At 42.5% G+C, this 12,297-nt stretch overlaps 1 pseudogene; it reads left to right on the forward strand.

The window, feature by feature from the left end:
- The window catches only part of LOC145407799 (protein turtle homolog B-like), a 196,782-nt pseudogene that overhangs the window by 126,065 nt on the left and 58,420 nt on the right, over window positions 1-12,297 (forward strand).

Here is a 12,297-nt window from a genome sequence, read left to right on the forward strand (position 1 = left end):
CTCCGTAGAGCAAAAAAAAAAAAAAAAAAAAAAGCACAAAGAACAAGGAGCAAAGTGGTTAACGAACGAATAAAGTACATGCGTTCTGATTCCTTTCTGACTCTCCGTAAAGTAAAAACAGGTCACCAAGATAAAGGGGTGAAGTGGCTGACGAACGAATAAAGTAAATGTGGTCTGATTCCTTTCTCCCTCTCAGTAAACGCCAATCCCAAAATTACTCCAGGCCTGCACCAGCCTGGGTAATGAGTGGACGGTGAGGCCCTCGATTATTATTACACCGCCTACAGCGAAAAGCGCGAGGTATATCAGGTGTCTAATGATAACAGTGGTCATAGGAATATATTGGCAGGATTAAGGGGATATATATAAAGCACTGACGAGGGGCTACGACCAGTTAATCTCTTACTTATATAGCATGGCAGGTTGGATGGCGTTTCTTCCATAGCGATGTATTTTGCATGTTACATTTTGATACATTTTTTATATCTACGTAATTCCTTCACTGCAATGGGTCTCTGATGTTAGATAAAATTAGATTCAAGGTATTCAGGCTGCAGGGGTTAATGGCAGGTGTTTCTAAGCTCCTTACTCAGAGAGATTCCCCTAAAGTACAAAGTCCGCTCTTAGGGTTAAGAACTTAATACCTACATAATTTGCATCAACATACAGAAGGATAGTGTGTGTGTGTGTGTGTGTGTGTGTGTGTGTGTGTGTGTGTGTGTGTGTGTGTGTGTGTGTGTGTGTGTGTGTGTGTGTGTGTGTGTGTGTGTTTTATGGGTAAAATACAATATTCTCTTCCATATTATTCAAAAATTTTAAACCGACTATATCTGCATTAATAACATGACAGGAAATATTAATATGGAACAACTGAAATAATATATTCTCTATTAATATCGTTTAAATGCCAATATAAATTACACCAGCATCATACAAGAGGATAATGATAACAGTAATAAATGGCAATAATGATGGACAGTAATAGTAATTTATAATACACAAAATAAACCACTAAAGAAGGAGTAGTGATGGCTCTTACAAAATCTACAATCAGTGGAGAACGGAGCCTATTATCGTATTGCAAGTCGCGTGCGATATTACGGAGAAGTATCGCCATTAAAGAGTAATAGTAATAGGCAGTACTAACCGGTAATAAACGAAATTAATCACTAAGGAAGAGGAGGAGACGTGTGTTAACGAAGTCTCCTGTAAGCGATGGAGAACGGAGCCCTTGATCGTAATGTGAGCCAGGCGCGATAACAGGAACTGGAATTGCCATTATACAGGCTGCAATAAAAGACTGTTAAGAGCGGCACCCACGTCCCAGTGTAGCCAGCAATGAATACCCTCTATAAACTCAACTTTCAATTAGCCTCCGCCTTGACCCGAGCAACTTACGGTGCAATAAGGATGGTAGTGTTGGAGAGAATTGTGGGGGGGATGGTGGAGTGGGTGAAGTGGTTAAGAGAGAGAGAGAGAGAGAGAGAGAGAGAGAGAGAGAGAGAGAGAGTTAAATTGCTACAAAGTCTATACAGGGTGAGTTATCCTCGGTAATAATAGAAAATGATACTCTGTAGAAGTAAAAGATAAAGTAAACACACACAAATTTTCTCCCTCATTCTCCAAACAATATAGGAAAAACTTTTAACGAAATGGCGAATATTTTTGTTATATGAACATATGATTTTTTATCTATCTATCTATCTATATACCTAGGCTGCTTCCCCCAAGGAAAGGGAGGTAGCCGAGACAGGACGACTCACTCTCCATTTACTCATCCATTCAAACACATTCATTCGCATCTTAGCCCCAAAGGGGAGAACGGACAGATCCTCACCGCATCACACCGCACAAGGGTCAACTGCGCAATGCAAGCAGTGACATCCACAGCAGGGCTCGACAGCAGAACTGGTTTACCCCTGCCACATCATAACAGACCCATCCCCTTACCCGCACCTGACCTGACTAGCTGATCAGACCAAATGCGGGAGAATATCCCCTCAGGGCTGCGTCATCACTTATTCATTCACAATTTCTCTCCATTTATTTCTGTCACGCACAGCCACTCTTCCTTGCTCAACAGACATCCCTCTCGCATCCAGCGCTCTCTTCACACTGTCCATCCATCCTATTCGTGGTCTTCCTCTCAGTCTTACACCTCTCACATCAGATCTAGTTATCTTTTTCACCAATCGCTCATTATCCATTCTCTCCATATGCCCAAACCATTGCAACACCCTCTGCTCAACTCTACCAGCCATCTCCCGAACAACTCCAGTTCTCCTTCGCACTTCATCATTTCGCACTCGATCCATACGCGTCACTCCACACATACTCCTCAGACATCTCATCTCCATTACATTCAAACTTTTCCTCTCTGCTACACCCATATTCCATGTTTCAGCCCCATATAACGCAGTCGGTACCACAACACCCTCATACAGCCTTCTCTTTACATCCATTCTAAGCGAACGACATTTAAACACTTTTTTCATTCCTCCCAGCACCTTTCCTACTTCATTTATTCTAAACTTCACTTCTGCATCTATTCTTCCATCCACAGCAACATGTGACCCTAGATATTTAAAACAATCTACCTCCTCAAGCAACTCACCATTCAAAACTATATTCATCCCCCTACCATCTATCAACCTCGTACACTTCATCACTTTACTCTTATTCTCATTTACTTTCAATTTCCTCCTTTCACACACCCTTCCAAACTCCTCTACCAACTGTCTCAATTTCTCCTCTGAATCAGTCACCAGTGCAGTATGATCTGCAAACAGCAGCTGCTTCAGATTCCACTCTCCTCCATCAACATTTACCAGACTCAGACCACCTAAAACTCTTGCATTCACCTCCCTTACAACACCAACCTAAAATAATAGCAAGACTTATTTACCTGAACATGCATCACCTTTATATTTTAATTACCTTTTGCATACCAGGAGTTTATTAGGATTCTTCAAATTAGTATGTTGTAAAAGTGAAATCCAGTTGCAGAGAGATCCTAAACTTCCAGTTTTTGTATAAATGATTTTGCAACGCCAGCCATCACTCTCTGCAGTTATATCATTGTCTGTTGTGTCTGCATTACCAATTTCCGTCTCGTCTGCTGCATCTGAGCCACTTGTATAGAGTATTGGCCCAGTATTGAGCCCTGAGGTACTTTACTTTGATAGGATTCTCTCTCTCTCTCTCTCTCTCTCTCTCTCACACACACACACACACACACACACACACACACACACACTCTCTCTCTCTCTCTCTCTCTCTCTCTCTCTCTCTCTTTCTCTCTCTCTCTCTCTCTCTCTCTCTCTCTCTCTCTCACACACACACACACACACACACACTCTCTCTCTCTCTCTCTCTCTCTCTCTCTCTCTCTCTCTCTCTCTCTCTCTCTCTCTCAAAAACTCACGAGGAAAAATATAATCTCAGGCAGTTGGCGAAAATCATAAAAACTCTTCCAGCTTGACAGAAAACCAGAACTACCAACAAAAGACTCGGCCACCCCCTTCCCCCTCCCTCTTCCCCCTCCTCCTCCCTCTCCCCCTCCCCCCCTCCACCATCCCCCGAGGCTCTGTGAAGCTCCGGATGCAGGAAGAGGAGGAGGAGGGCAAGAAGAAAAGGGAGGGGATGAGGAAAGTGATGAAAAAGAGAGGAACAGGAGGAGGAGAGAGGTGGAAAAGGGAGGAACAGGAGGAGAGAGGAGATGGGAGAGGGAATGGGAGGGAAAGGAGAGGAAGGGAGGAAGGAGGAAAAGGAGGAGAAAATGAGAGAGAGAGAGAGAGGGAGGGAGGGGTAAGACGAAAGAGGAGAGAGTAGTAGTAATGGTCGGAGGAGGAGGAGCCTGGGAAAGTTGGGTTAAGTAATTAGGTCGCGAGGTCTGAGCAGTGAGGAGAGTGGACTGATGCCTCCTTAGCCTTCCTCTCTCTCTCTCTCTCCTCTGATGGTCGTCCTTTTCACCTTCCTCTATTCCTTCCACCAGTTTCTCACCACTTCGTACATAATTTTACTTCTCCTTCAGTCTCTCTTACGTCTGGATTTTTTTTTTATTTCCCCCATCTTTGTTTTCCAATTTTTAAACTTCATTCGTTTTGGATTTGATTTCTCTTCGATTTTCTTTCCTCATCTTCTGGCATATGATATTCTTTTATGATTATTTTTTCTTCTTATATTTCCATTTTTTCATTATATTCTTCCAAGTTGATGGCTGATCCCCTTAGCCTCTCTTACTCCTCTAATAGTCGTCCCCTTCACCTGCCTCCTTTCCTCTCTCCAGTTTCTCTTGATTTCGTTCCCAATCTCACATCTCCTTGACTCCTTATATTTCCTTGACGTCCATATACCCCTCATTGTATTATTTATTTATCTACTTATTTATCTATTATTTAGTCTACTCCTTACTAATATGTCTATTACACCTGCCCGCCTAGCTCTGGGGTGGTACAGTACGTTTTTGACATGGTTTATTTGCCTTTCTGTCCTGCAAAATTATGGAAAAACTGGTGACTGGAATTATACCAAAGGTGAAATAATGACTGAGAACTCATAGGAAGAAGTGATTATATTTTGGCCGGGAAAGGCGCATCTCCATCCCCTCTACCTTCACTAATCTTCCCTCTTACCTTTTCACATTATCTTCACATCTATTCCCATCTTTACCTTCCATACCTTCTTTTGCCCCAAATAGCTCCTATATTTCAAAGTTTCGTCCCATCTTCACATTCATTTCCATCTTCATCCTCTCCGGCTTCACCTTCCTTTATCCCATAAGCATTTCTGTCACACCTTTTCTTTCTATCTTCCCCACATACAGTCACTGCCACCTGCTAATCTTTCCCACGCCTGCTATTTATGTGTTCCATGTCCTCCCATCCCTTAAATCTCTTCCCTTAATAAACGTCTTCTCTATCTACACCGTCATTGTCCGTGTATTCTTTCCCTTATTCATATCTCTTTCCCTTTCTGATCTTATATGTCCCTACTTCTCCTCCTTTCTTTCCATATCTATCACCTCTTACCTTCCCTTCTTTCCTTCCTTCTCTTCCACAACCTTCCCCTACGTTTTTAAATTTCCATCTCCATCTCCTTCTCTTGCATCTCCTCCACCCTTCCTTCCTTATCTTCCATCACTTGGTCTTGCTTCTTCCCCTCCCCTTAGCCAATCTATTATTATCTCATCTATCTTTCTCTCTCTAGCGTCTCACATTGTTCTCTCCCCTACTTTCTCCCCTCCTCCTTCCTCTTCTTATCAATCGCTCTTACTTCTATATATTCCCCATCTCATCTACTATCATTTACCTTCATCTCTTATACGGCTTCACCTACTTCCCTCCCCTGCTTTTTGTGTTTCATCCATCTGCTTTTCACTTGCACTCATCTTCCCACCTCCTCCCTACTCTGACTTCTTTTTGCTCCAGTCTTCCTTCCTCAGTAGCTAATTTGTTCCTCACTTTGCTTTCTCTTCCACTCTTCGCTCCCCATCTCCACCTAATTTTCTTGCTGTCTCTTCCTTCTTTTTCCATTTTCTTCACAGTCACACCAGTTTCCCACCTTCGTTATCTTCCTCTCCTGTTTTATACCCTAACTTTCATCTTTACATAATCTGTCCTTTTTGCTTCATCTCCCGTTCCTTCAACCCAATCTCCTCATACTCTAGCTTCTGTCTCTCTCCTCTCTCCTTACTTTCTCATCTACTCCTCCTCCTCCTTTTTCCCCTCTTCTTCAGTTCTCTTACTTATCTCTTAACTTTCAGCATCACTTACGTCACCCTTGTCTTCACTTCATCTCCTGGTCCCCTCACTCCATTTCCACTCCTGTCTCTCCCTGTCTTCTCTCACTTTCATCATACCTCTTGTAGCGCCAGTCTTCATCCCTTTTTTTTTTTTCTTTTTCCCAGCTATCTTGATCATTCGGACTCGTCCAACTTTTAACTTCTCCCGCTTTTACAGAACTCCACTTCTATTCTATCCCTCCTCCTCTCCCTTCCAGCTATTTCTCTCTATCTGTCTCTCATCTTTATCTTTCAGTGTCTCCTTTTCTTCCTAATGTATTTCATTTTTTTCCTGACAGTTTCGGCTAAAGGGCTAGGTGGGTTGGGGAGATAGTATTTTCACATGATTCTTGTATTTTTACCTGCGCCAAGAAGGTTATGTTTTAGCCGCCGTTGGTTCGTTTGTCTGTTTGTCTGTCTGTCTGTCTGTCTGTCAGTCAGCAACTTTACTCAAAAAGTTATGAAAGGATATTGATGAAATTATGTGAAGGGTGGCCCATGGGGAATATATATATATATATATATATATATATATAAATTTGCGGGCGGATCCGGAGTATCCCGCACAATATCTCCAAAAGCTCTCAATGAATTTCAGAGAAATTTTGTGGAAAGGTGGGCCATGGACCAAGAAAGATTTGATTATTTTTTTAGTATGGGGGGTCCGGATCCGGATCCGGATCATTTATGCGTGGATCCGGATCCGGATCCATTTTAATGGAAATGACATTGGCGGAGGTACGCGCTCTTTGAACGCTTTCTAGTTCCCGCATCCTTCGTCTTACTCTTTGATAGGAATTGCCAAGTAGTAACCAGCCTACCTACTGCAGACATCCTCTTTCCTTTATGCTCTTTTGTTCTATCTTCATCACCATCATCGCCACCCCCATCTTCCTCACCAGTGCCCCTTCTCCTCCTCTGTCTTTCCTTTTCCGTCTCCTTTCTCCCCTCCCCCTTTCTTCTTTTCCTTCTCTTTCCTGTTATCAAATTCCCTCACCATCACTACTACCCTTGCTCCTCCTCCTCTCCTCCCCTCTCTCTCTCTCTCCATCTATCCCTCCCATCATTTGCTTCTTCCATAATCCACTCCTTCCCTATCATCCTTATTACCTCCCTTATTGCTATCCCCCACCTCTCTCTCTCTCTCTCTCTCTCTCCCCACCAAGCCCTTCCTTCTTCCTTCCATACCTCTTAAAGCCGAGGTGGAGCCAGATGCCACTTCATGCCACTTCCAGCCACTTAAAACTTCATTACAGGGGACCGGCATTCCAAGCCCCTACGTCCTCCCCCTCCCCATCTTAAAAGGAACTGCTACGAGTCGATACCTATTTATACTCCTTTTACCTTAACTTGGCCTAAAATTTCCACATCTCCATCTTGAATGCTGAGTTGTATCACCTGATTTACGCTAGAATGTCATGCTGTTCAAGAGTAAATGCAATGGAAAAGATGCAGAGTCGTAGTATTGTCTTATTCTGCTACTGAGCTACGTGAAATAAGTCGTTAGAGGACGGAAATGTCTATCTATCTATCTATCTATTGCCAGACGCCTTAATCCTGTAAGGGGTGGCCAAGTTAAGGTGAAAGAACTGTAGTTTGTGACTTCGTTGTACTTGATCATGAGGCATTTATATCTTTTTATCAACAGCTTTTTACGGATCTTTACCAGATTTTAGCAGTTTTTGTTTAGCAGGTTTAGCTTATACTTTGGTTATTACGGTGGTTATCGTTTTTCTTTATAGCTCACCTGGTCCACAGCTAGGAAGAAAAGGTGATGATGGTGATGATGATGATGATGATGATGATGATGATGACCATGAAGACAATGTCGACGATGAAGAAGAGGAGGAGGAGGAAGAGGAGCATGATGATGATGATGATGATATTCGTCTTTCCAACATCTGAGGACAACTTTAACGCCTCTGGACCTGTTTCGGCCACTCTTCTACCGCGAATGCATCCTCCCTTCTCCTCTCCCATTCCCTCATTATATTTTAAGAGCGAGTAATTAGGTCACGGAAATAAACTGCTTAAGTTGTTATTAAGTGTGTGTGATTAATAGCCGGTAGTGAAGTGAGCAGGAAGCAAATATTAAACTGGGGAAGGGCCGGTATTCTCTTCGGTCCTCAACACCTTTTCCTAAGAGATTTATTTTGCTTATTGCACTTGACTGTCCTATTCTGTGTTATATAAATATTTTTATCTTATCCATAGTCTGAAATTACATCGCACAAAAGGATACTAACCAGCCAAATTCAAAAAATAAATCGCTAAGGAAGAGATGCTACAGAGCCTCTTTACCCGAGGAAGTAGCCAAGAAAGCATATAGAGTGACTGGAATGGTAAACTGAAGCCTGTTAATATTACTCATTAAAATCCAATTAAATTTTTTATATTATGTTATTCTTGTGGTCCACATTTTTGTCTTTTCAGTTGAGGAGAGAATTTTAGAAGTAGGAAGGGTTTGATCTGGCCTTCATAAACTCCTCCAGTATTAATGGGATGCTAGTAACCTTTAATTTTAATATACTACTTTCTTTCCTTGTCCATGTTCTTTTTACCCTCCCCTCATTTCCTGTAATGATAGTACCCTGAAGAGCTAGAGAAGAGGATGGGGAGAGAGAAGTCTGCTTTGGTCTGCTGTTCTTAAACTTCTGTAATTAGTGAGTAAGTCTTCCTAACAATATAAAGTTTGAATCACCAAAAAGGGATCGTAATCAGGTCTTCGTGGTTCTATCTGTCTGTCTATCTGTCTGTCTGTCTACCTATCTATCTGCCTATCTATCTGATATCCTCTTCTAAAAGTTTCGTAATTTGTATTTGTGTCAGTGTTATGACTTTACCAAATCACTCTTGCCTTTTTGGTCTGTGGATCAATATAATTTTCTCTCTCTCTCTCTCTCTCTCTCTCTCTCTCTCTCTCTCTCTCTCTCTCTCTCTCTCTCTCTCTCTCTCTCTCTCTCTCGCAGCATCCCATTTCCTCTCCCTCACGATCTCTCAATCTTTCCTTTCTGCGTCCACCTCAACATGTTCCGACCCACCGACACAAACCTACAACTCGTCTGGTATTCCGAGCCACAGTCCTCTCTCTCGAACTCTCCCACTTTTCATTTTTGGCTTTTATTTCACCCCCCGAAGCGAAATCTGTAACTTTCATGCCTTACCGTAGAACTCAGAGGGACAGAAGTAATTTGGCTCGTGTGAAATTCAGTGGAGGTTCGTGTTTTTGCATCGGAACTTACCTGGACTGAGACTCGCATCGTAACTTTCTATCATTTTCCCTTTTTTGTGAATATACTTCCCTCTTAATTTGGTCCTGATTTTCGTCCTTTACAGCTGTTTTTACGCAGCTCCATAGCAGAAAGCCATTACGACGACGAAACACCCTTTCCATAACTTCTCGTGACTGGCATAATTTTCTCGTGTTAATCTTTTAAAATTCAGCATTCAAGATGTAGAGGTGGTCTCTTTTGGTTATGATAGTGCAAGAAAGAGAATAGAATTTGCTTCTTCAGGCAGACTAAGGAACCTGGGGAAACTGCATTTTTTGGCCGAGTTAGGGTAAAATGAGTACTGAATTTGCTTTTCAAAGTAGACTAAGGGGCATCGGTAGATTCTGTCTCCCTTTCATTGTCGTTTCAGCATTTTCCCTTTAATAACAAACACTTGCTAGTGCAGGAAACTGGAAAGACATGGGAAGATCTTCTTGTCTCCTATTCACGTCTTTCCTGCAATTATCCCTCTTAAGCACGTCTTGTTTTTGTAGGAAGGACAAGAAACAAAGATTCTGCCTTTCCCTTACCTTGTCCCTCTAGTAATTATCTCTCATAATAAGACTGCTTAATGAAGGAAGAACAAGGGACAAGGGGGAACTCTTCGCTATCCTTTCTTCGTTCCTCAGCAATCATAGCCGTGCACTAATTACAGGAAGAACGAGAGACCTAGGACGATTCTGTAGGCCAACATCCAACCAAGTACCAGGAATTGAAGCCAGTGAGTTTTACCGCGTGGGCGTAATCATATCTTCGACGTAACGGAGTCTAGTGGATTCCGTGGCTTGCTGGGAGTGCATCAACTTCGCCAGTAATTGAATGTAAGCTTGAGTCAGGGTTACAAATAGCCTCCTCCCCCCACCTCTTTTTTTTTTTCACATTTTATATTGCTGCCAACTCTCACAGGATTGGGACAGCTTTGTTTAACTGTGTTTAGATAGAGCTTTGTAGTTACTGTAAGGTGTGTTATTGTTACAGAAATAACTGTTTTAACGACTCCGTATAATGAAAATGTAAACGAAGCCTTGTGCTTAGAGTGTGTTCAGGTACAACTAACTATTTAAAGGCCATTGTAGTGAGAGATGTTTATAATTTTGTAGTTACGGAGTGTTCATGCGTTTTTAGAGGTCTCTCGTACTTAAGGGTATCTAATTACTGCAGTCAGGGTGATTTTAGTGCTACCCACTGTGAAAGGTTATTGAAGTTTTGTAGCTACAGTAGAGTGTGTTGCTAACTGTATTGTAACGGCTTTTATTGGTGAAAGATGTACTGTGCTTCGTGGTTAGTATATATTCATGTATAATTAATTGCAGTTTAGTATTCTGAGGCCTTTCGTAGTCAAGGCTACATACAACTTCATAATTATGGTGTGTTTATGTGCATCTAACTGCATTGTGACTGCTAATAATGCTATCTGGAAGAACGGTCATAACAGGGACGCGGGGATGAATACTTTACAAATTCTGCGACAAAATTCCTCTAGGAATTTCGTTGGGATAAATGTAGCAATTGCCACCTTTAAATAAAATGAGAGAGTTGGAATTCTGAGCTTTCTTGTGTATTGCTGTGCTTTAACTGTGTACTAAATGGTGTTAGGTAATCGCACTAGCACAAAAACTTTCCAGGAAGTTCAGAAGTGTTTTTGTTGCGACCTTTTGAAGAGGACACACACTGGTTCACCTTGGGTACATCTACAGTCAGGGACAAAAGTTCGCCAGCTTGCTGCTCCACTGATTTACCTTACACACAATGTTTTTTTTTTCCGTCTCTTTTCTCCCTGACGCATCATATCAAAGAGAATCATCAGTGGGCAGAGAAATTTACTAAGCCTGTTGCGGATTAAGAACATCAGTAAGGGGGATAAGTGTGAAGTAAAAGAGGTGAATACTGAGAAAACTTTTGACTCTGTAACAATAGACGGTGCATGGACCTTTAGCTGAAGGTACGCGACCACCATCAGATTTTTGGAAAAAGTGTGCTTGGATTCGTGAATTTGTTTTGGCTGCTCCTTTTACATATCTGTCTATATGTACTCGTATAGGTAAATTCACTGTTTCAAGTTATGGGGCTGATATCAAGGTTATTCTCGTTATGTGTAAAAATATGAGTGTGTTCGTCTTGTGTGGGAGATATCAGTGTCTTCGTGAGAATGTTTAGTACAAGAATAGGGGCACCTTCGGACTCCCATGACTAATAAAATTAATAGTACTGCGCTTCTGTCAATAAAATGCCATAATTACTTGACCGTGAAAGGCTAAGAAGTATCTGTAGATATGATACTGTAAACAACAGCAACAACAACAACAATGACATTCTCTCCCCCTCTCTCTCTCTCTCTCTCTCTCTCTCTCTCTCTCTCTCTCTCTCTCATCTTCCTATAATCAATACAGTAGTTCACTTTTACCCCCTTATCTCTTTGGCGTCATCTCATTAAGGTTCTGACACTCCTCATCACGCCTCTTTACCTCCTCCTTCACCTGCCGCATATCTTCTCTCCACTCGAATCCCATTTTCTCTATTGTCTCTTACGGTGTTCCACTACCACGTTCACGGGGCCGCTTGAAGACCCGAAGTCTAGTTTATATTTGTATTTTCTTTTTTTCACCCCCTTAGCCAGCGAATCCCTTCCTCTTGTTTGTCCACCCGAATTTGATGTCTTCCCGTCTTCCCCTAGTGTTCCCCAGCCTCCTACCCCCGCTCAGCACCACGTTCATGAGGCTGCTTGAAGACGACGTGTACTGTGTATATTTTCCTTTTTCCATCTCTTTCACCTACTTTAGTTTCTCTATCCGAATCTCACGTCCTCTCTTCTTCCCCTACAGTGTTCCCCAGCTTCCTGCCCCCACTCACCACGAAGCTGGCAGGGCCGGCAGAGGGCCTGACGGTGTACCCCGCCCCGGACACCGTATTCACACAGCAGAACAACACGGAAATACGGCCGCAGGTCGGCGCCACGGCGGTGCTTCACTCATCGCACACAATGTCGTCGAAAACACGGCAAGGGAACTAAGGTACGGTGACGTGTTTTATGTTTTATTCCTCCCATCTGCAGAGGATTATATTTGATATTTCGCTGAATCGCCTACATGTTGCTGCGATCCTGCTGTAGGCTTATATGAAACATGGACCCGATGGACTGGAGGCTAAAATTGCGCTCTTCATGCTGTCCACCAACTTCCATTTGGGGACTGGAGGGAAGCTGAGGGACATTTGTATATAGCAAACAGCGGAGCCGATCTGGCA

Source organism: Coenobita brevimanus, chromosome 74 (assembly GCF_032717465.1).
Source record: "Coenobita brevimanus isolate Jiangsu-jjx chromosome 74, ASM3271746v2, whole genome shotgun sequence".
Lineage (NCBI taxonomy): Eukaryota > Metazoa > Arthropoda > Malacostraca > Decapoda > Coenobitidae > Coenobita > Coenobita brevimanus.